The sequence below is a fragment of the Diadema setosum genome, chromosome 6 (genome assembly GCF_964275005.1).
Source record: "Diadema setosum chromosome 6, eeDiaSeto1, whole genome shotgun sequence".
Lineage (NCBI taxonomy): Eukaryota > Metazoa > Echinodermata > Echinoidea > Diadematoida > Diadematidae > Diadema > Diadema setosum.
The window spans coordinates 7,689,640-7,712,854 of NC_092690.1; positions in this window are offsets into that span (position 1 = coordinate 7,689,640).

The following is a 23,215-nucleotide window of genomic DNA, read 5'->3' on the forward strand; positions in this document are numbered from 1 at the left end:
TACACACCCTTTAACCCGTTGAGGACGGACTGATTTTGCTACAACACGCATTTCCCATAGACACCTGCCCGAGTATACTCGGGACTCGTCCTCAACGGGGTAAGCAAGGCCGTGTGACGTGCGTGCAGTGAATGAGGCGAAATGTCGGATGCGAAAAGAAAGCTCGTCCAGCATGCTTTGCAGCACAACATACACAGTGTAATCTTATTAGCATATTCTGAGTCCGAATACCCATATTTCGGAATGGTTCGGGGCCCTACCTATTCCAGGATTATTAGGGACAGATTTGAAGACAACACCCTTGATTAAACACATTTCGGGGAAAAATGCTGAAAGACTCCATTATAATTTTCAACTATTTTCGATTCTTTCCCCCAAGTTCACCCCTAATGCCCCTTTTCCAGAAAAATCGGTACAGCGCATGATGTACAGATGACCATCTGAGTTGGGGAGACTGCCGAATCAGCAGATTGCTCGTAATCGACTCATATATCACGCACATGTCGACTTCAGTAGGTGTAGGAAGATATTGCTATCAATCCTTTGTCCCCTTTCTTTACAGAGGCTTTAAAGATGCATAGTCCCGGTAGTGTAGAAGGCGCTGTTGATGATACTGATGCGAAGTATCATCAACGAAGATGCGAAGATTGCCTAAGTTGACCAGTCCTGTCATCAAGAGTGACAGACTAATTATGAAGTACAAAATACACAATAATCTTACTCGTTTTTCAGCACATTGCAGGACTATAGTATCAAACAGGTTACTCAGTTGACGAGAGCCTCGTAACCACACTCCTATCAGGTACCATACTCGAAAACTGAATCGCATCGCCATTCGTTCTTTCCAAGAACTGTAAGGAACTGAGATTCTCTGTCGTCAGAAATTGTTTCAGCGCCATAACTCAAAAATGGTTAACGGATTAGGATGAAACTTGCAGGAAAGTTTGAGAATGACACAGTAACAAACGATTAACTTTTGGTAGTGATCCGAGAATTTTGGGGGAATTTATGAAGGATTTTGTATATTTTGGCAGGTAGGGTCAATGAACTTGGGAGTTCAGGCTGCACGTATGAGGTTTGCATGCGCCCACAAAAACGGGCCCAAAAATGCATTTATTCAGCCGAAGGGGGTCACGGACAAAAGTTGGTGGATATTGTTCCTTTGGGTGTACTTATCATGAAAACAGCAATGTCAGCTATGGTGGAAATGAGCTGCATGCTTGGCGCGGTGCGAGGTCTGCGCTCTCAGAGTGCTTTTCTACTTTATCTTATTTATTACCTCCGCCAAGAGAGGAGGTTATGTTTTCGTTACAGTTTGTTTGTGTGTTTGTTTGTCCTTGTGCAAAATAACTCAAAAAGTAGATAACGGATTTAAATGAAACTTGCAGGAAAGGTTTAGAATGATACAATTAGTAATAGATGATTAAATTTTGGTAGTGATCCGAGAATTTTGGGGGAATTTATGAAGGATTTTTGATATTTTGGCAGGTCAGGGCACCCAATGAACTTGAGAGTTCAGGCTGCGCGTAATGTTTTGAGGTTTGCAGCTGAGGATTTATGACGTAACAAAGGCTTCTATATTGGGAAATCGGGCGACTTTCAGCACACAGTGCTATAAGTACGTATGGGTAGAAATCACTGAAATTTCTATGGAAGATCAAGATCAGTGGTGGAAATGAGCTGTATGCTTGGCGGACGTCTGCGCTCTCAGAGTGCTTCCCTAGGTTTAACTATTCAGTCTTCTTTCAACAGGGTGGCCATATCAGTAGGCAGGTACTGTTCTTCCTTGGGGCCCTGCACATACAAGCATAACTTTATGCATGGAAAACCAAGGGACATTGTGTAATAAAGTTAGACATTTCGCAATTATTCTTTTTTCATTATTTCACAGTATATTCAATTCATAATGTTTAGTCTATATGCACTCTAATAACTTTTTTTTCTTTTTTTTCTTCTTTGACAGGACGTTACCTTATCAGAGTTGTCGACCAGAATGCGCTGTTTTACACCGTTTTAATCAATTCCACCGGTTTTGAAGGCAGTTGGCAAGCGATACTTCTAGGTCAAATTAGAGCCATCGTTAACTTTGTCATATCAGGTGAAACCATCTACGTTCTTACAGATCAGCTGTTAGTCATCCCACACTTCAAGCTCCAGAACATCTCCAACAACAGTATGCATTCTGTGCCAGAGAATCTGTATATTATGGCCATTCTTCCCTCGCCAATGTGATTTATACAACTATTTATAGACCGATTCGGGTTCGTTGAGGGCAGCAGACAATTTGTGGCAAAGCGGGTTGATAGATAGAGTTGCGACACTGGGGTACAAAGGTCACGTCAAATAGTTCCTCCCTGGTCGTCGATGTCGACGAATTATTTCTACAGGGTTTTCACATAGGCGCGCAGTACCCGGACCCAGCGGCAGTGTGAGATGCCATTGTTGCTTGCGACGGGAGTGTGACTTGTTGAGAAAAATGTCCTGTTTTTACGGCAATCATGTAAACTTAATGAAGTAGAGAAAGTAGTACTTACTGTCGAAGTCAAGGAAACGGATGCAAACAACCGGAAAGGATGAAATATCTTCAGAGTTGTTTTAACGCTCCTGGATGATGTTGATGGGCGAACGTCAAAATGTAAGGACGGAAATATCATGTAGTCCCACTCCTTTACAATTGTTGTTGTAATTCAAAATCCCGGGTTGTGGGTCTTTATTAGAGAGCTTTAGATTTTAGACGCGCGGACGTTGAAAGGAAAAAAACATGTTCTGAGCGTGCGCAGTAGCGCGCGTAAAGTCAATCTATTTTTAGCTTGCGTTGCCTGAGTTTTTCACTACGCGTACTGGGCTATTTTCACGTCCGCACAGTTTGCGACGTAGAGAGCTTCTTCATGCACTAATCATATGGGGGCGCGATTTTATTTTTTATACATACGTTGCGTCCCAGCGTAATCTAAAGCTACTTTTCCACACGACGCGGGGAGAGGAGAACGTCCAGCGCAAGCGTCGGCTCAAACGTCCGCGCGTCAAAATCTAAAGATCCCTATTGTTGTTATGACGACGAGGGGAAGCTATTTTGCACTCTCGCGCAAAACCCATGCGCGGAGCGCGTAACTCTACTTTGCGCGAGCCACGGAGCAAAATAACAATGAATGCATTGTTTGCGTCATAATAGGGTACGCGGTTTTCTAAGGTCTTATCGACATCATACTACCAGGGGGAACTATTTTGAGGGATTGACCAATCAGCGCGAACTTCCGGTGTCGCAACTCTATCTATCAACCCGCTCTGATTTGTGGCACTGGGCGCAGCCATGAGCTCATTTTGCGGTGTCCCAGCCGACCCCCCCCCCCCCCTCCTCTCCCCCACCCCACGGGCAACATGTTTATCGCGCACTTGTAACAAAGGTTCGCGCACTAAGCACGCATTCGCGCTCTCAATACGAGACGCCTATTGGCTAAAGCAACCGTCCATCAGTTTTTCATTCCGTGCGCGGAAGGCGGTGGGGGGGGGGGGGGGTCGGCTAAGACACCGCAGTAATGGCGCTGCCCATGCCAAAAATACACGTAGCGCGTCACAGAATCGGTCTATAGACAGCGGCACTACACTCCGATTTTGATAATCTTGTAAAATATTAAAGGGGCATAGTCCCGGTAGTGCAGATGGCGCTGTTCATGATACTGCCGATCACCGTTAGCATTGATACGAAGGTTACCGAAGTTGAGCTGTCATCAAGAGTAAAGTGCGTAGGTGTTGCTAAGTAACGTTGCCTTTGTTGTCTTCTTTGCGCATCGCGCAGTCTGTAGTAATGCCAGGGTGCGTAAGTATATGTGCTTGTTATTATGACATCACAAAAGAAGTTTGCTTAAAGTGAAAACAAAGTTCTGGTAAGGGCCTGAAAACCAGTCTGGCACCATTTCATATTTGCTTGCAATATATCGGAAGAGTCTACAAAGAAACTTACCTGGCTGACGCGGTTTGCCGGAATGATGAGTCGTTTTGGAGTATTTTGAGAAAAATAATGAAAGTCGGTAGACCGACTTTTATTCCAGAAGGCTCCAGACTAACTCGGTCTCAGGGAAAACTCGACCCTATTTCAGACAATTTACACACAGTTCGTGATCGCCATGTTCATCAGTACTCTATACTACGGGTACCAAACGAGGCCTTGATGAGCAGACAGGAAAGTGCGTGCTAATCCTGTACAAAACAAATGGACAGCGCGCGGTCCTCAAGCCTATATAGCATATCACCTCAGTTGCTGAGACGCGCGGTCTTTGAAGTTTTTGTTGTTGTTTATCAAGTGTCTTTGATTAGCCATGTCTACACCTATCCAAAAACTTGTAGTTATACTAACTACGAGCGCAAAAATGCGTTCCCCTAACCACGACAAAACTTCGATGCCGTTCACACCTACATGCAGTTAGCAAAACCTCGAGGTAAAGATAACTACGATAGAAAATAAAGGGCGCCTAGTTTGCACATAGGGTTGCACACTATTGTGGAAAAAACTGAGCGTCGTGGTTAACAAAACTCCGTTCACATCTGTCATAGTTTAAGCGCGCTGCCACAGCGCGCTTAAACTACGCGCTTAAACCACGACAACACCCTAAGAAATCTTGTGGTGTTGTCGTGGTGTCTTCGCCTTAAGGTTTTGTCGTGGTTTTCTAAACTACATGCGTCTACATCTACGCTAACTTGGAGTTTAGTGCCTCGTAGTTTACAAAACCTCGAGGTTTAGAAAACCTTAAGGTAAAGGGACCTAGGTGTGAACCTCACTATTGTTTTTAGAGGTGCTTGAGAGGCGCACACTAATTTTGCATGCGCGCCAAAGAGGTTTTTGATGCGCGCGTTGTAACAACTCGGACCATATATATTAAAGGGACTGGGGAGGAGTGTTGGAACCCAAAATGCAAAAGTACTGTGACGCGAGGAGGGGGTTGGGGTTCGTTGGCCCCTTATTTAAGAAATAAACTCTCTAATGAGCCACCAAACCATTAATAAACCTCCTTTCATAAGTTGCTGCCACCACATACTTTTCAGGGGTATGAACCCTTATCGAAAGACAATAAGTGAATGTCAATCAATACAACACGAAGAAACTCCGAGGAAATCAAATACGAGGGGGGGGGTGGTTGTCATCCAGCTAGAATAGCAACTACAGGCTCAACCAATAGCCAAACGCCAAACTCAACACTACCTCTTTCAATCCTACAAGTGCTCTCATTGGCTAGAGCTGGCGCCCTTTAATACATGTGCTACGTATTCATTCTGCGATCTGTATCCGTGACTGTGTGAGCCTGCAACGGTTAACTCTGTCCTGGTGCCAAACTTCTGAGCTAATTCACCATATTTCGGCCATTCATTGAAAATTTGCAGGGGTATCTGTTCAAGTTAATGGTGAGTTCTGTTTCTAAGAAGTTGTAAATGTTGACAACCACGATCTGACGTTCTATGATAGCTATTTGTTCACCGTGCAAAAGTCATTAGACTCAACAGAACATGCTCGAGATGCACACACGCATTCATGCACACATGATATGTACACACGTGCTTGAACATCGAGCAGTCTGATCACCATCGTCACACATCGCCAATCAAACACACACTCGGACAACTCCCCTTATTTTCCTCTATTGTGTAGAATTTCCTTAGTTTCTAACCAACAACCTCCTCATGTAACGTGACAAAGCATCCAAAACTTCGATGGGGGGGCCGTTCGTTGAAGGCGAACGTTTGTGCTTAAGATTACTTATTAACTGTTACCATACGTACTTGAACTAGACCAATAGTACTCTAACTACTCATGCTTTTACATCTTGCATTCAATACAACTGACACAACACAAGACACGGACTTCTCGACTCACACGTCCGTACAACCACACTCACATCATGACCAGGCAAGTACAGTGATAAAATTGTCTGTTTTGGAAACTGGAAAATTTGAGTAAATCTCAATCCAATGCAAGTGTGCTTTATTAACGTATTTACAATCGTAGCGTATGTACAACAGCATAGTCTTACTTACTTACTTAATACCTACTTTATTTTATCCTATGTGCGGTTGTGACTCGGCTCTATGAAACTTAGAGAAATGATATCAAAATCATATACTTGTACATACATGTAAATAATGACACATTCAACGTTTGGGCTTGTGACTTTCACCTGAATCGTATCTCTCCTTCATAACCATTGCCGTGCTCCGAGGGGCCTATTACATATACTCGTCGGTCTTCCGAACAATTCTGTCATAGTGACTAGGGTAGTTTCTCTATAACTCTTCAAAACCTTCTCTCTCCAACTTAAGCGCCTGCGCCTAGTTAACCGGTTCTCCGAAAATAATATTACGTTCCTCCACTCGTACCCGACCACTCCACCGTCTCTACTGGGATTCGAACTGGCACTCTTCCTGCCCAATACTATTATGAGTTTATCAGTCGTTCCTTTGATCTGATACAACTACCAGTATTTTATACGTTCTCCTAAGCAAACACAGCCTCGAGATTTTACCTCCTATGTTGCTCACTTATAGGGGCTTATTCCTAGCACAACGTTCTGTGTTCAACCTGGTCCATGACAATTCAAAATATTCACCTTTGGTGATACACGTAAAACCTTGCATGTCAGGAACAGAAGTCATTATAATAATCCTTCACACTATAGTTTTATTATGAGTCACATTTCAATTCCGCACTATTCAATGAATAGATCCTTAACAATACTACAAATACGACTAGAGTCAATGCTCTCGAAATGTATGGGGGGGGGGGAAATACTTGAATGACTACATCATCTGTCATCAATTTCTCATCTTAACCTGAGAAAGTCAATTCAGTCATAGGTAAAGGTCAAAAGGTTTCTTAACGAAGACAGTGGTACCTAATAAAAGGGATTTCAATAAAATGCACAAGTCAGGTACAGCTCTGTGTTGGTGCACGTGACGTTCTTTACACAAGATTGTCACCGTACGATGCATGTTGACCAGCGGCTTTGTCAGATGAGAGAACTCTACACCGGTACAGATAACGTTCCTTGTTCAGGATTGTTATGTAAGAATGATGAACACTGCTTACTAGATGAGATACCGTAACTCTGACGCCAGGTACAAATAACGTTCCTTATTCAGGATTGTTATGTATAAACATGAGGACTATTCGATGGATGCTTGTGTACGCAGGATAGAAACTCTGCACCGGTACGAATAACGTTCCTTGTTCAGGATTGTTATATGACAAGTACTAAATCAGACGTGCTAAAGCCAGGTAGATGAGACACATGGTAGCTCCACCATTGACACGAGTAACGTTCCTTGTTCAGGATTGTTACTTCACGATGAACAGTTGTCCACGTACAACGTAATAAGTCGGGATATTGGTAAAGGTCGGGGGGGGGGGGGTAACTGAATATATCACTGCCTCATCATTGACATCCTATCACTGTCATCTTCCAATGACAAGTACCGAGTACTATGTACTCTCAATACACAGAAAATTTGCTTCTAGTAAAACTAATCTATATCGTCTATGCAATATACAATTTCAAATTACATTCTTGTCTATACATGTCCTACTAATGAGATACTCTGGCATGTGATTGCTTGACGTAGTAACGTCAGAAAATGTACCATGATGTTATTGAGAATTCATTTTTGTATTTTATGGTACATTGCCAAAAAATTCAAATATTTACGTAACACCCCTAACCCTCCATCGTCTATGCATCCACATGGTTACTGTGCTGTTTGTTGTCAATAAAATGTGAAGAAAATGTAAAGTCTGATGAACCATTTTGCTTGTTCTGCTCTTTCTATTAATTTGTTCGTTAAACATTCTAGACATAAATCTCGTACTGTGATCTCCTTGACTTGAATATGGACCAAGAAACACGGCCGCCACTAACAGTTGGCCTACCTGTCAGTTTGACCTGAACCATGTTTAATTTACAGCCGCGCATAAGATTTGGAATTATATAGCCAGTATAAAAGCGCATGTATCGAAACTGACTCTCGCCTTGGAAATCACATTACGTGGGACATAAAACAAAAATATAACTTTCATGGCATCATTTTAAAATGCAATATTGACTTGTCATATCTATATATCTTCCTCTCTTCTAATACTAAAAACATTGTATTATATTGAATCAAGTAGACTTGAAACATTCACAGAATCTATTACATCACCAGTTCAAGGTCAATGGTCATCAAGACCGCTACCATCAACATCCATGAACTCCTTTCCAAGGTCATCAAGACCAAATATAAACATCTTCATCTCATTTATTAGGTCATCAAGACCTCTATCAACTAACCTAAACATACTTGCAAATATCCTGTTTTGATGACAACTTATACTTACTTTGGCTCTTGTACGGATAACTCAGCAAAAGAGAGGGGGGGGGGAACAATCTTCTGAGATGAACTGGAAATCAGCTGATGAAAATTGCAAAATCTCATCTTCTGCTCCTCCTATTTATACCATAATTACGTGACGGGTTTCAAGGTTTATTATTGGGGCTATCCAGGGTTTATCCAGGGGCCAACCCTGTCCTCCAGTGATAAAAGGAACCTAAGCCACGCCCTCTCTTGACAACTATGATAATACGCAGCGTTCATTGGCTAAAAGTACGATCACGCATACGCAGCGGGAAAGAGCGTGATTTTGAACTAAGCTGCCACGATCACTCGTGCAGTGTCTAAACACAGTAAAATCGCTAAAACCGTAGCAATTGCTCATCAAAATACTTGGAATATCCGGAAATTATCACCTTTCTGAAAAGATCTCCAAGTCATATCAAACCATAGCGGGATTTAAAGCGTCAAAGTAAGTACAACCTCGCTATCATTCTAAATATTCGTCACTCTTATAGTCCCACATATACAAAATAGTGTATGTGAAATTTGTTAAAGTCTACCGTGAAAGAAAAGTGCATACACCGTACTACACGAACGGAGTGGGGAAAATAGAAGTAATCTACACACAAAAAAAAAAAATTAAGAGCCACATTCGCCACATTGTCCCCCTCCATGTAATCGCTGTCCCAGCGATCGTAGGACACTTAGATTATTAATACTCATTATACTCATTACTTGTTATACACTACCTTATTTACACAGTATGTACACATTATACATTGTAAAATTATCAACTCCTCACTCCAAATTGGTGTGTGTACTCATATTATGGAGTGTGCAAATATCCTCCAAACTTCATTTGCAATATCTATTCCTTGCAGAGATATACATGACATATAATTCTTTGTACCTTTAATCTGTGCTACATTGTATGAATATTCCGATAAATGTTCTCACTGTACATAACTGTAGCTCAGATGTATACACATCAGTCAAAACACATACTGTATGTGCACACGCATACAGTTATAATCTGTTCTAATGATTCGCCACTTGGATTGCAAGCAGAATCTTATTGCTCTCATTCAGATAATCTGTGCTATCTATCTATGGATGTTCTTACTATATACAACCATTACACAGATTTATACACATAAACTTGAAACACATGCGTGCACATACACTGTACCACTCTAATGTGCATTAATTATTTATGGATGCTCCTGCCATATACAACTACTCAAACTTATTCACCTTGACCAAAACACCTGCAATTACGTACTGTTCTTTTAAATTTCCACAGATTTCACTGTATACGATACAGTGAATGTAATTGTACTTCTGTATCCATATACGATAACTATACACACTATATTACACTTTGAACTAGAACAATACTGATACAGCCAACGCTCTATTCTACACTTTTTACAGATGAAGAGTCGAACAAACTCTCCTACGGCTCATGGTGAAAGTATCTGGTTAACACTTTCCTCTCTTGCAGCAGTTCCTTCCCATTTGCGTGCGTGTACCATTCGGTTTCGACGACCAACCGACTCAGGCGAAGTGTGCCGGTACGTGGCTTTTTCAGCGTGATTTGGATCATCCCGTCCTCTCCCGCCTGTTCAACGTCCATGTCCGACGTCTTCTCATCAGGAACTACCGACCCTACTGATGATGCTGCTGGAGAAACTGAAGATGCATCGCTCGATGAGGATGACGACACCGACAATGCTGGTGACCGTGGTGGTGTCTCTGACGCGGTGAGGCTTTTCTCGTCGTTGTCCAGACCAAGACTGATGGATGGCAGGTTTGCAACTTCAGCACTTCTCTTTCTGCTTTCCTTTTCAGCAACCTTTTCAGCCTTCTCCTCATCACGACCTTGTTTCTCCTTTCTGTCCTCTCGCTTCTCCCCAGCTTTCTCTCCTTCCCGACCTTGCTTCTCCTCCGGCTTTGCACCATCCCTCTCCTTTTCTCCACCTCGACATTCATCTACTTTCTTTTCTTCCTTCTTTCTCTCCTCCGTCTTCGCATTCTTCTTTCTGTCATCTCTCAGCCTGTCTCGCTTCTCATTCGCCTTTCCTCCGTCCCTTTCTCTTTCTCCACCTCTTCGCTCATCCACCTTCCCGTCTTTCCTTCTGTCCTTTCTCTCCTCGCTACGTCTCTCGTCCCTCTGTCTCCTCTTTCGCCTCTCCTCCTCTTCCAACTCCTTTTCCATGAATCTTCTCGTTGCTACCTTATAATCAGCATATCCCGCCTCCTGCCTATGTCCAGGGTGTTGTCGCTGATAATGCCGGCTGAATTCGGGGCGTCCCCGTGATTCATAACTGCAGTATCGACACTGCAGGGTTAACGTTGTGTTATGTATTAGATGCATATGTGTCAGAAGCGACGTCATGGATGGCTTATCCTCACGGCATATTGTACACTGCAACATCTATATAAAAAAAACAAGAAATATACCATGACGGGCTAACATTGTATTATTAATCTTCAATTAATCGTCTTGGGGCATGCCTACTTCTTGATGGGTTACGTCTGCGGGGTGTTGCATTGAGCCAGTTAACTCGGGGAGGACCATGATAGGGCTTCAACCGATCAACATGAATAACCTTGGGCTTGGATCTGCTTGATTCTTGGATTCTGTACACCACATCTGATAACTTGTGTGTGATCATGAATGGTCCCGTCCACTTGGGAAGAAGCTTTGGACATACTCCCCTCTTTCTTAGTACGTGATACAGCCAAACCCAATCGCCTACTTTGTATTGTACCAGTAGAGTGTTGCGATCATATTGCTTTGCCTGCTTATTGTGAGCTAGCGCCAGCTTTTGTCGAGCAATCTCATGCACATCGTTTAGTTTATCTCTGAGATGTTGTGCATAATCATCTCTCTCCATTTCTTCTGACGTAGGTTGACTGATGGTGATATCCACTGGCAGTGTAATATCTCGGCCCAACATCATCATGACTGGCGACTCGTTGGTAGACTCTTGCACGGAGGTGCGGTATGCTAGCATAGCATATGGAATTCGTTCATCCCAATCGGTTTGGTTCCGGTCTACATCGAGGATAGATGCAATCATGGTAAGCAAAGTACGGTTGAACCTCTCGATGAAACCATCACTCTGAGGATGTAGTGGAGATGTTCTAGTCTTCTTGATTCCAAGGAGTTTACATACTTCTCCCATCAGAGCAGACTCAAAATTTCTTCCTTGATCGGTATGCAATTCTTTAGGCACTCCAAATCTGCATACAAATTCTTCAACAAATACTCGGGCCACTGTTTCTGCTTCTTGGTTGGGGAGAGGGTACGACTCGATCCATTTAGTAAAATAGTCTCCAACCACAAGTACGTATCGATTACCACGATCAGTCTCTGGAAGTGGTCCCAAAATGTCCATCGCTACCCTTTCAAGGGGTGCACCTACTGTGTATGTCTGTAATGGGGCTCTTGATCTCTTTGGGGGATTCTTAAGTCTTGCACAAACTACACACTCTCGAACTGTTGACCTAACATCTGCAGACAAGCCGACCCAATAATAGCGTTGCTGCACTTTATGTAGTAACTTGTTTACTCCCAGATGACATGCTGTGTTCGAGCCATGAAGTTCATTGAGTACTGTTTGTCGCAGTGCGCGTGGAAGTACAGTCTTCCACTTAACTTCTTTACCATCTTCTGATTCCCACCTGCGCATGAGAATTCCATCTCGAACATCTAGTAGAGTCCAGTTTACCCAGTACGACTTAACAGCTGACGAAAGTCTTGACACTTCTGTCCATGCTGGTCTTTCTGTTCTCTCTTCTTTCCACCTCAAAATATGCTTTATGTCTCTGTCTTGTAACTGAGCCTTCCTTACGTCATCAGTGGTAATACTTGGCGAAATAGTAATTGCTTGTATTCTGCTGACAAGTTCAGATTCAGTATCCATTGTCAGTCTGTATTCTCAGCTACAGCAGTCCATCAGTTAAGCATACTGGTACTGTATGAATGTATACCAAATACAATACAGTTAATATTCATCTACATACTACATATTACATCACTAATTTACTCTACTTCTTATTTTCACAGACGTCTTCCAGTCGTCCGCACTGTGTGCATGGTCGTCGTGACAGACCATCTGCATTCATGTGAACTCGTCCTGGTCGGTGCTCAAGGGTGAGTGAATACTGGCTTATTACTTCTAGCCATCGTGCTACTTGTCCTTCGGGGTTCTTGAATTTCATGAGCCACCTAAGTGCACCATGATCAGTTCGAACTGTGACAGGCTGACCATAAAGATAGTGACGGAAATGTTTCAGGAAAGTTACAACAGCTAACAACTCTCGTCTGGTTACACAGTAGTTTTGTTCGGGTTCACTCAGTGTTCTGCTGGCATAAGCTACAACTCTCTCATGTCCATCTCTTTCTTGACTCAACACTGCGCCTATGCCAAACTTGCTGGCATCTGTATCGAGTAAGTACTCTACACCTAGTCTTGGGTATGCGAGGATTGGAGCTGTCGTCAACTTCTCTTTCAACAGTGTGAATGCCTGCTCACACTCATTAGTCCACTCAAACTTGTGATTCTTCTCTGTAAGAACATGAAGGGGCTTGGCAATACTCGCAAAGTCCTTGATGTACCGCCTGTAATAAGATGCTAGACCTAAGAAACTTCTCACGTCAGTTGGATTGGTTGGTTGCGGCCAATTTCGTACAGCTTCAGTCTTGGCTGGATCTGTGCTCACACCATCTGCCGATACTTTGTGTCCCAGATAAAGTACTTCTTTCTGGAATAGAAAGCATTTCTTGGGTTTGAGCTTGAGCTTGGCTGCTTGCAGTCTCTGTAGAACGATTTCTAGTCTTGCTATTACTTCTTCTACTGAGGGGCCAAACACTATGATGTCATCCAAATAGATCAGCAGGATTTTCCATTGTAAGCCTACCATGACGGTTTCCATTAACCGTTCGAACGTTGACGGGGCATTACACAAGCCAAATGGCATCACTTCAAACTGATATAGACCACCAGTAACTACAAACGCTGACTTGAGTTTTGCATCTTCATCTAGTGGGATCTGCCAATACCCAGAAGCGAGGTCAAGAGTGCAAAAGTACTCGGCACCATCAAGTGAATCAATTGATTCATCAATACGAGGGAGAGGCAATGAGTCTTTAACTGTGTACTTGTTCAGTTGTCGATAATCGATGCAAAATCGCTTTGTTCCATCCTTCTTGTTAGCAAGCACTACTGGTGATGACCATGGACTGTTCGATGGTTTGATAATCCCTCTTTGAAGCATGTCAGTAACCTGTTTTTCTATTTCTTCTCTTTGTCCCATAGGAGGTCTGCGTGGATGCTGTCGTATCGGTGCACTGCAAGTTGTATGGATGGAGTGATGAACGATATCTGTACGACCGATGTCATGATCACCTCTGGAGAATGCGTCTTCATACTTGGCTAAAAGATCAGCTACTGATTCATGGCAGTCATCTGGTAGATTGGGCAATGCTCTGTGGTACAAGTCGGCAAGAAATTCAGGTAGGTGACTTGGCACTTGTCTTGTTGCATTAATCTTGTGCTTGTCACGACAATTTCCACTTGAGTCTGTGCAGTCGATGCATTCACCTTTGATTGTCAGTTGCAGATTATCACAGTCAATAGTTGAATTTGTATGCAGCAGAAAATCCATCCCAAGTATTCCATCATACTCGATATCAGCTACTATGACACTTGCGGTATGCTGGGTTGTTCCTATTTGCATATTCACGACTGCTTCACCGTAAACTGTGATAGGAGATCCATTAGCTTGACATAGTCGTGTGCTCGTTTCACAAATGACAGGTTGACTTTCTAACTCTTGAAATGCTGACTTGGAGACTATTGTGATAGTTGACCCGGTATCAATGAGAAATCTGATAGCTGTTCCTTCTACAGTACTTTTCACAAACATGCCTTCTGTAATCACATTAACGGTACAGATAGTTGCTGGATGACGCTTGTCTCTCTCTAAGCCATCGGATCTTGTCTCTGGACTGACCGATCCACGATCCGCTGGAAAGGCCTCTTGCCGTTTCCCTGTCTGAACTTTGGACACTGTCTAGCCATGTGACCTTTCTGTCCACAATTGAAGCATGCATACTCACGAACATTGGTATCATTACTAGTGTTCTTGTTCATTTGTCTCATCATCTGCATGATCTCATTCAGACTTGCTTTGAGCTCATCAATTTCTGTTCTTGTCTTCATGTCAACAGATGCAGGCTGGATGCTGCTTTCCACAGCACGAATTGGACGAGGAGGGCGGTATCGTTCACGAGCTCGCTCAGCCTTCATAAACGACTCTGTCGCCAAACCTGCTCGAATAGCGTCGTCGAGTGTCACTGGATTAGCACGGAAAATGCCAGCGCGAATCTCAGCCTCGTCTATGGCTTCGGAGAAGTGAGTCTTGGCCAGTCGTTCCCTTGCCATGGTACTCATCTCGGGATATGCCAGGGCAGTGAGGTCGCGAATCGCCTGTCCAAGTTGCTGAATCGACTCATCTTTGCGTCGACGTCTCTGTCTCAACTCCATCAAAAAGTTCTCAGCCTGTTCTCCAGGTCCAAACCTACGCTCAAGATGCGCTACTAGCTCAGTGTACAAAATTGAATCTCCAATGGGCAGGTTATTCAACACCTTGATGGCTGGTCCATGAAGTCGCGTTGCGAGATACTGGCCTGCTTCGGCATTCGTCCATCTGTTTAACTTCATACATACTTCAAAGTGTCTCTTGTAATCTGCCCAGGGAATCTTTCCACCAAACTTCTCTGGCAGCACATCTTTGCGATGATTATCCACAGTCACAGGTAGTTGCTCCATCGCTACAGTTGACGGTTGACTAGAAACATACTCGGGCATCTCTTGAAGTGCACGTGGACTGAAAACTCGTCGTCGAGCTGGCGGAATTGCATCTCCATACTCCTGTGTGACTACTATTTCTTGATCAGTTTGGTCAGCAGTCCATTGCTTTGGAGTGTGTTGTGAGATTGCTTGATCACCAGCAGCTAGCTCTACTGTCGCTGCAGCAGCTTTTTGACGGTTTTCACTATCCATGTTGACTGTTATTTGGTTTGAATTGAAAGATAACCCGAAATGTTTATGGGTTTTAAAAGCCAGAGTATCTCTTACAATGTCAATGTAAAAAGGAGTAGAACTCCTTTACTAGCGTACACTACAGTTACTCTTACTTACATACAGCTACACTACAATAATGTACTTGCTATATTTCATATCAAATTTGTTTGTAATTATGCTACCATACTAAGTATGTCAAACTATTGGTGTTACTCCAACCACTTGCCTGGTTTGCGCAATTCTACTAACTGATAGACTCTAGACGTGACATATCCAACTTTGACAGTACCTACAGCGTAACCTTGACTGCACACTGCATTACTTCAAACTGACTAAACTTCAGACAAACAGACTCTTACTGTTTGCTAAGTACTAGCCTGGACCTCAAGTCACTCAACGTCATCATCAGCTTACTAGTTGCAACAACACACTGGCAACAACACTGAGACACACCAATCCTTCTTCACACTCATATCAGTTTACTAAATATCACTGTATAGTGTTCTTAAAACACATACGCAATCAATCCCACCGTACAGCGGTCTTTTACAACAAGTAATCAATCCCACCGAACAGTGGTTTTATATTTCAGCAATCCCACCGCTGCCACCAAAATGTGACGCGAGGAGGGGGTTGGGGTTCGTTGGCCCCTTATTTAAGAAATAAACTCTCTAATGAGCCACCAAACCATTAATAAACCTCCTTTCATAAGTTGCTGCCACCACATACTTTTCAGGGGTATGAACCCTTATCGAAAGACAATAAGTGAATGTCAATCAATACAACACGAAGAAACTCCGAGGAAATCAAATACGAGGGGGGGGGGGTGGTTGTCATCCAGCTAGAATAGCAACTACAGGCTCAACCAATAGCCAAACGCCAAACTCAACACTACCTCTTTCAATCCTACAAGTGCTCTCATTGGCTAGAGCTGGCGCCCTTTAATACATGTGCTACGTATTCATTCTGCGATCTGTATCCGTGACTGTGTGAGCCTGCAACGGTTAACTCTGTCCTGGTGCCAAACTTCTGAGCTAATTCACCATATTTCGGCCATTCATTGAAAATTTGCAGGGGTATCTGTTCAAGTTAATGGTGAGTTCTGTTTCTAAGAAGTTGTAAATGTTGACAACCACGATCTGACGTTCTATGATAGCTATTTGTTCACCGTGCAAAAGTCATTAGACTCAACAGAACATGCTCGAGATGCACACACGCATTCATGCACACATGATATGTACACACGTGCTTGAACATCGAGCAGTCTGATCACCATCGTCACACATCGCCAATCAAACACACACTCGGACAACTCCCCTTATTTTCCTCTATTGTGTAGAATTTCCTTAGTTTCTAACCAACAACCTCCTCATGTAACGTGACAAAGCATCCAAAACTTCGATGGGGGGGCCGTTCGTTGAAGGCGAACGTTTGTGCTTAAGATTACTTATTAACTGTTACCATACGTACTTGAACTAGACCAATAGTACTCTAACTACTCATGCTTTTACATCTTGCATTCAATACAACTGACACAACACAAGACACGGACTTCTCGACTCACACGTCCGTACAACCACACTCACATCATGACCAGGCAAGTACAGTGATAAAATTGTCTGTTTTGGAAACTGGAAAATTTGAGTAAATCTCAATCCAATGCAAGTGTGCTTTATTAACGTATTTACAATCGTAGCGTATGTACAACAGCATAGTCTTACTTACTTACTTAATACCTACTTTATTTTATCCTATGTGCGGTTGTGACTCGGCTCTATGAAACTTAGAGAAATGATATCAAAATCATATACTTGTACATACATGTAAATAATGACACATTCAACGTTTGGGCTTGTGACTTTCACCTGAATCGTATCTCTCCTTCATAACCATTGCCGTGCTCCGAGGGGCCTATTACATATACTCGTCGGTCTTCCGAACAATTCTGTCATAGTGACTAGGGTAGTTTCTCTATAACTCTTCAAAACCTTCTCTCTCCAACTTAAGCGCCTGCGCCTAGTTAACCGGTTCTCCGAAAATAATATTACGTTCCTCCACTCGTACCCGACCACTCCACCGTCTCTACTGGGATTCGAACTGGCACTCTTCCTGCCCAATACTATTATGAGTTTATCAGTCGTTCCTTTGATCTGATACAACTACCAGTATTTTATACGTTCTCCTAAGCAAACACAGCCTCGAGATTTTACCTCCTATGTTGCTCACTTATAGGGGCTTATTCCTAGCACAACGTTCTGTGTTCAACCTGGTCCATGACAATTCAAAATATTCACCTTTGGTGATACACGTAAAACCTTGCATGTCAGGAACAGAAGTCATTATAATAATCCTTCACACTATAGTTTTATTATGAGTCACATTTCAATTCCGCACTATTCAATGAATAGATCCTTAACAATACTACAAATACGACTAGAGTCAATGCTCTCGAAATGTATGGGGGGGGGGGGAAATACTTGAATGACTACATCATCTGTCATCAATTTCTCATCTTAACCTGAGAAAGTCAATTCAGTCATAGGTAAAGGTCAAAAGGTTTCTTAACGAAGACAGTGGTACCTAATAAAAGGGATTTCAATAAAATGCACAAGTCAGGTACAGCTCTGTGTTGGTGCACGTGACGTTCTTTACACAAGATTGTCACCGTACGATGCATGTTGACCAGCGGCTTTGTCAGATGAGAGAACTCTACACCGGTACAGATAACGTTCCTTGTTCAGGATTGTTATGTAAGAATGATGAACACTGCTTACTAGATGAGATACCGTAACTCTGACGCCAGGTACAAATAACGTTCCTTATTCAGGATTGTTATGTATAAACATGAGGACTATTCGATGGATGCTTGTGTACGCAGGATAGAAACTCTGCACCGGTACGAATAACGTTCCTTGTTCAGGATTGTTATATGACAAGTACTAAATCAGACGTGCTAAAGCCAGGTAGATGAGACACATGGTAGCTCCACCATTGACACGAGTAACGTTCCTTGTTCAGGATTGTTACTTCACGATGAACAGTTGTCCACGTACAACGTAATAAGTCGGGATATTGGTAAAGGTCGGGGGGGGGGGGGTAACTGAATATATCACTGCCTCATCATTGACATCCTATCACTGTCATCTTCCAATGACAAGTACCGAGTACTATGTACTCTCAATACACAGAAAATTTGCTTCTAGTAAAACTAATCTATATCGTCTATGCAATATACAATTTCAAATTACATTCTTGTCTATACATGTCCTACTAATGAGATACTCTGGCATGTGATTGCTTGACGTAGTAACGTCAGAAAATGTACCATGATGTTATTGAGAATTCATTTTTGTATTTTATGGTACATTGCCAAAAAATTCAAATATTTACGTAACACCCCTAACCCTCCATCGTCTATGCCTCCACATGGTTACTGTGCTGTTTGTTGTCAATAAAATGTGAAGAAAATGTAAAGTCTGATGAACCATTTTGCTTGTTCTGCTCTTTCTATTAATTTGTTCGTTAAACATTCTAGACATAAATCTCGTACTGTGATCTCCTTGACTTGAATATGGACCAAGAAACACGGCCGCCACTAACAGTTGGCCTACCTGTCAGTTTGACCTGAACCATGTTTAATTTACAGCCGCGCATAAGATTTGGAATTATATAGCCAGTATAAAAGCGCATGTATCGAAACTGACTCTCGCCTTGGAAATCACATTACGTGGGACATAAAACAAAAATATAACTTTCATGGCATCATTTTAAAATGCAATATTGACTTGTCATATCTATATATCTTCCTCTCTTCTAATACTAAAAACATTGTATTATATTGAATCAAGTAGACTTGAAACATTCACAGAATCTATTACATCACCAGTTCAAGGTCAATGGTCATCAAGACCGCTACCATCAACATCCATGAACTCCTTTCCAAGGTCATCAAGACCAAATATAAACATCTTCATCTCATTTATTAGGTCATCAAGACCTCTATCAACTAACCTAAACATACTTGCAAATATCCTGTTTTGATGACAACTTATACTTACTTTGGCTCTTGTACGGATAACTCAGCAAAAGAGAGGGGGGGGGGAACAATCTTCTGAGATGAACTGGAAATCAGCTGATGAAAATTGCAAAATCTCATCTTCTGCTCCTCCTATTTATACCATAATTACGTGACGGGTTTCAAGGTTTATTATTGGGGCTATCCAGGGTTTATCCAGGGGCCAACCCTGTCCTCCAGTGATAAAAGGAACCTAAGCCACGCCCTCTCTTGACAACTATGATAATACGCAGCGTTCATTGGCTAAAAGTACGATCACGCATACGCAGCGGGAAAGAGCGTGATTTTGAACTAAGCTGCCACGATCACTCGTGCAGTGTCTAAACACAGTAAAATCGCTAAAACCGTAGCAATTGCTCATCAAAATACTTGGAATATCCGGAAATTATCACCTTTCTGAAAAGATCTCCAAGTCATATCAAACCATAGCGGGATTTAAAGCGTCAAAGTAAGTACAACCTCGCTATCATTCTAAATATTCGTCACTCTTATAGTCCCACATATACAAAATAGTGTATGTGAAATTTGTTAAAGTCTACCGTGAAAGAAAAGTGCATACACCGTACTACACGAACGGAGTGGGGAAAATAGAAGTAATCTACACACACAAAAAAAAAATTAAGAGCCACATTCGCCACAGTACTATTTCATGAAGTGAAACAGGCAAAAACAAGGGTCAATGCCTATGAAAGGACTAAGCAATGAAAAAGAATCGATGAAAAATACGGCATTATGAAGATATCTATGATTTTGTGAAGAGCGTTACATGTAACGCTTGTCAAAATCACAGGGGGTCGGCTTAGAGGCTCTCCGTTCAAGTGTTGTTTTTGCCTCCCTCTTTTGTCCGATTTTGGCACAGCGTTGATTTGTTGCCTTCTCCTCGGCGAAAAGCAAGCCCAAGATAGAGTGTACAGCTGTACATCGACGCGCCGCGATCGCGAGGCGAAACCCGGTGCATTTCCCGGCATCCGCCCGGCAGCTAGCTAGCACGGGTCAGCTCGAACTCTGCTGGCTGCGTATATAGGCCTACTTACCGTACCACCACTCCATCCACACAACAATGGAGCCGCAGGAGGAGAGCGAGAGATCTGTCTCCAAGAAGAGGAAGACCATGAAAACCAGTGACAGAGTATGGAGATGGCGACAGAAAAATAAAATGAAGTCAATCCCAATTCCCCTCAAGACACTAGGGGCTGAACGACAGAGATGTCATTTCACTTCTGCTGGATCGGTAATGAATTTGTGAAACTCGGAAGACTTCATTCAGTTCAGTGTGAGTAACAGTCAACTTCAGTTAGGACCTACAATGTAATAGTGTATATTGCTGATAGAGATGTCACTTAGAGGATCTACACACACTATACTATTGTTATGAGTAGGCCTAGAATCTAGATTAGTAGTTTTGTTAGGTGTCCTATGCCCCACCCGGAAAGAGTTCCTTATGTCCCCCCCCCCCCCCCCACCAACTTGCACAAAACAAACAAACTAGGCCTAGCATTCCTTTTTACCGATAATAAACCAAATAAAGGTTATGCCATTTATGGGAAGACTTCCCATATTATTAAACCTTTATTTAGTCCACCATTAGCAAAAAAAAAACAAACAAAAAAAAAACAAAAACAAAAACAACAACAACAGCAACCTATCGAACCATTATTTGTGCAAACTAGTGGGGGGGGGGGGGACATAAGGAACTCTTTCCCCACACCCTAACTTGTTTCTATTATGGTAAACTAAAAGATATATCACAATTTGCCTGAGATTTTACTCACATTTGAAGAAAGGCCACATGCAGATTCACAAAGCCAAAGGTGTACCGGAATTCAGAATGCGATTGAGGTAGTATGGTAGGTATCCTAGACCAATGTTCTACCATTCCTAGTCCGAGGCCCTTTTTCTCTGCCAATGTATTAGATAACTGGAATTTTTTTTTTTCTGCGTAATGACATATCCCAAATTTGGCTCAACAGTTCTCCTTTTTGAAATGTGCTTCTGGCAATTGCACAAAATCGCTGTTCACATTAAGAAATGGCACGCTAAAGTGTTTTGCATGTAAATACGCGAATTCCTATTTTACCATATTCTGGATTATGTTGCCCTATTCTACCTTCATGTCAAATTATGGGTCTCAAAATTTCGAAATAAGAAAGTTACGACACTCATCAGAACTGCCGTTTGTTACAAATCGGCGATAGGCGAGAAATCCAATTTTACGAAACGACACTGAATGAGTGAAAGTGTCAGCGAAGAGCTGCGTAGAGTGATCATCTGGTCACTCTCGCTTTTTACAAATAGTTTGTGGAGAGTCAACCGTGTATATGTTGTCACGGCAGCTATGATCGCGGACCAAAAACGTGAATTCACATGTTTGGTAAGGTACCTAATTATTGTCTCCGGTTATGGCATTGCAAAAATGTTGATTGAAGTGTATCTATTGTGCGTATACATAAGTGGCTAATGGCGTATATGCATTGCAGCGCAGTTCACTCAGTCCCTAGTGTAGTGGCTAATGGTGTATGCTTTGTGACACAGTAGGTGCTAGTTGTTGAGAAAGGTCTGTCAGATATTATTGTGGCAAATGTGGGTATCTTTTGTAGGGCAACAGCCAGCATCACATTCAAGGACCATCCTGACTAGGCAGCTCAGTGAAGCCAGTGACATCCCCTCTCGTCAGTTGAGACCAGCCCTCCCAGCTACCGAGCTTGATGTCAGAAGCCAGTGAAATTCCCTCTCGTCAGTTTCGACCAGCTACCCAGCTCGGTGAAGCCAGTGACATCTCCTTTCATCAGTTGAAACCAGCCCTCCTAGACCTAGCTAACCAGCTTGATGAAGCCAGTGACATTCCCTCTCATCAGTTTCGACCAGCTATACCCAGCTTGGTGAAGCCAGTGATGTCCCCTCTCATCAGTCGAGACCAGCCCTCCCAGCTACCCAGCTTGATGAAGCCAGTGACATCCCCTCTTGCCCATTGAAACCAGCCCTTGCACTGGTACAAAAGGTTTGTACAAACTGTCTTTAATTACCTGGTACATTTTGTTTTAAGACACCTAGATCCAACAACTGTTTTGAACCTGCAAATGAAAATTAATGTTGATATTTAGTAAACAAAACATCAATAAATTGTTCGATTTAACTCTGTGTTCTCAAACGATGCTGTTATTATTCTTGCTGTAATAATTGATAACATTTTTTTTTTTGAACCCATAGCTGTGGTAGTGGTTAATAAGATTATGGTTGTCTTGATCATTACTTTTAGGGTTACAAGTTAGATAGTTTGTACATTGCAGCCACATATAGGCCTCCTATATGATTGTATGTGGAATTACAGACCCCCAAATCCCATGTATGTGGCTGGATTTAAAGACATAGGCCCTATATGAGCTTGTATACATAGGGCCTACTTTGTAGATGCACAATGAGAGGCTGAGGTCATCCCGACGTCATGTGCAGTGTCAACTCATCAAAAATTTGGCTGGGGTCTGTAGGTCTTATTTTCCTTTTTGCTATTTAACTTCTACAGTAGACAGTCTATTTCTAACATATTTCATGGAGTTTTCTCTGTTGCATATATGTGAGCACTACAAGATAAAGCTACCTGGTAGACTCTACACTGAAATAAAAGGGATAGCAAGTTCTGTGACTAAATTTACAGAGTGGTGAAGAACTAATGCAACTATCCTAATTGTAA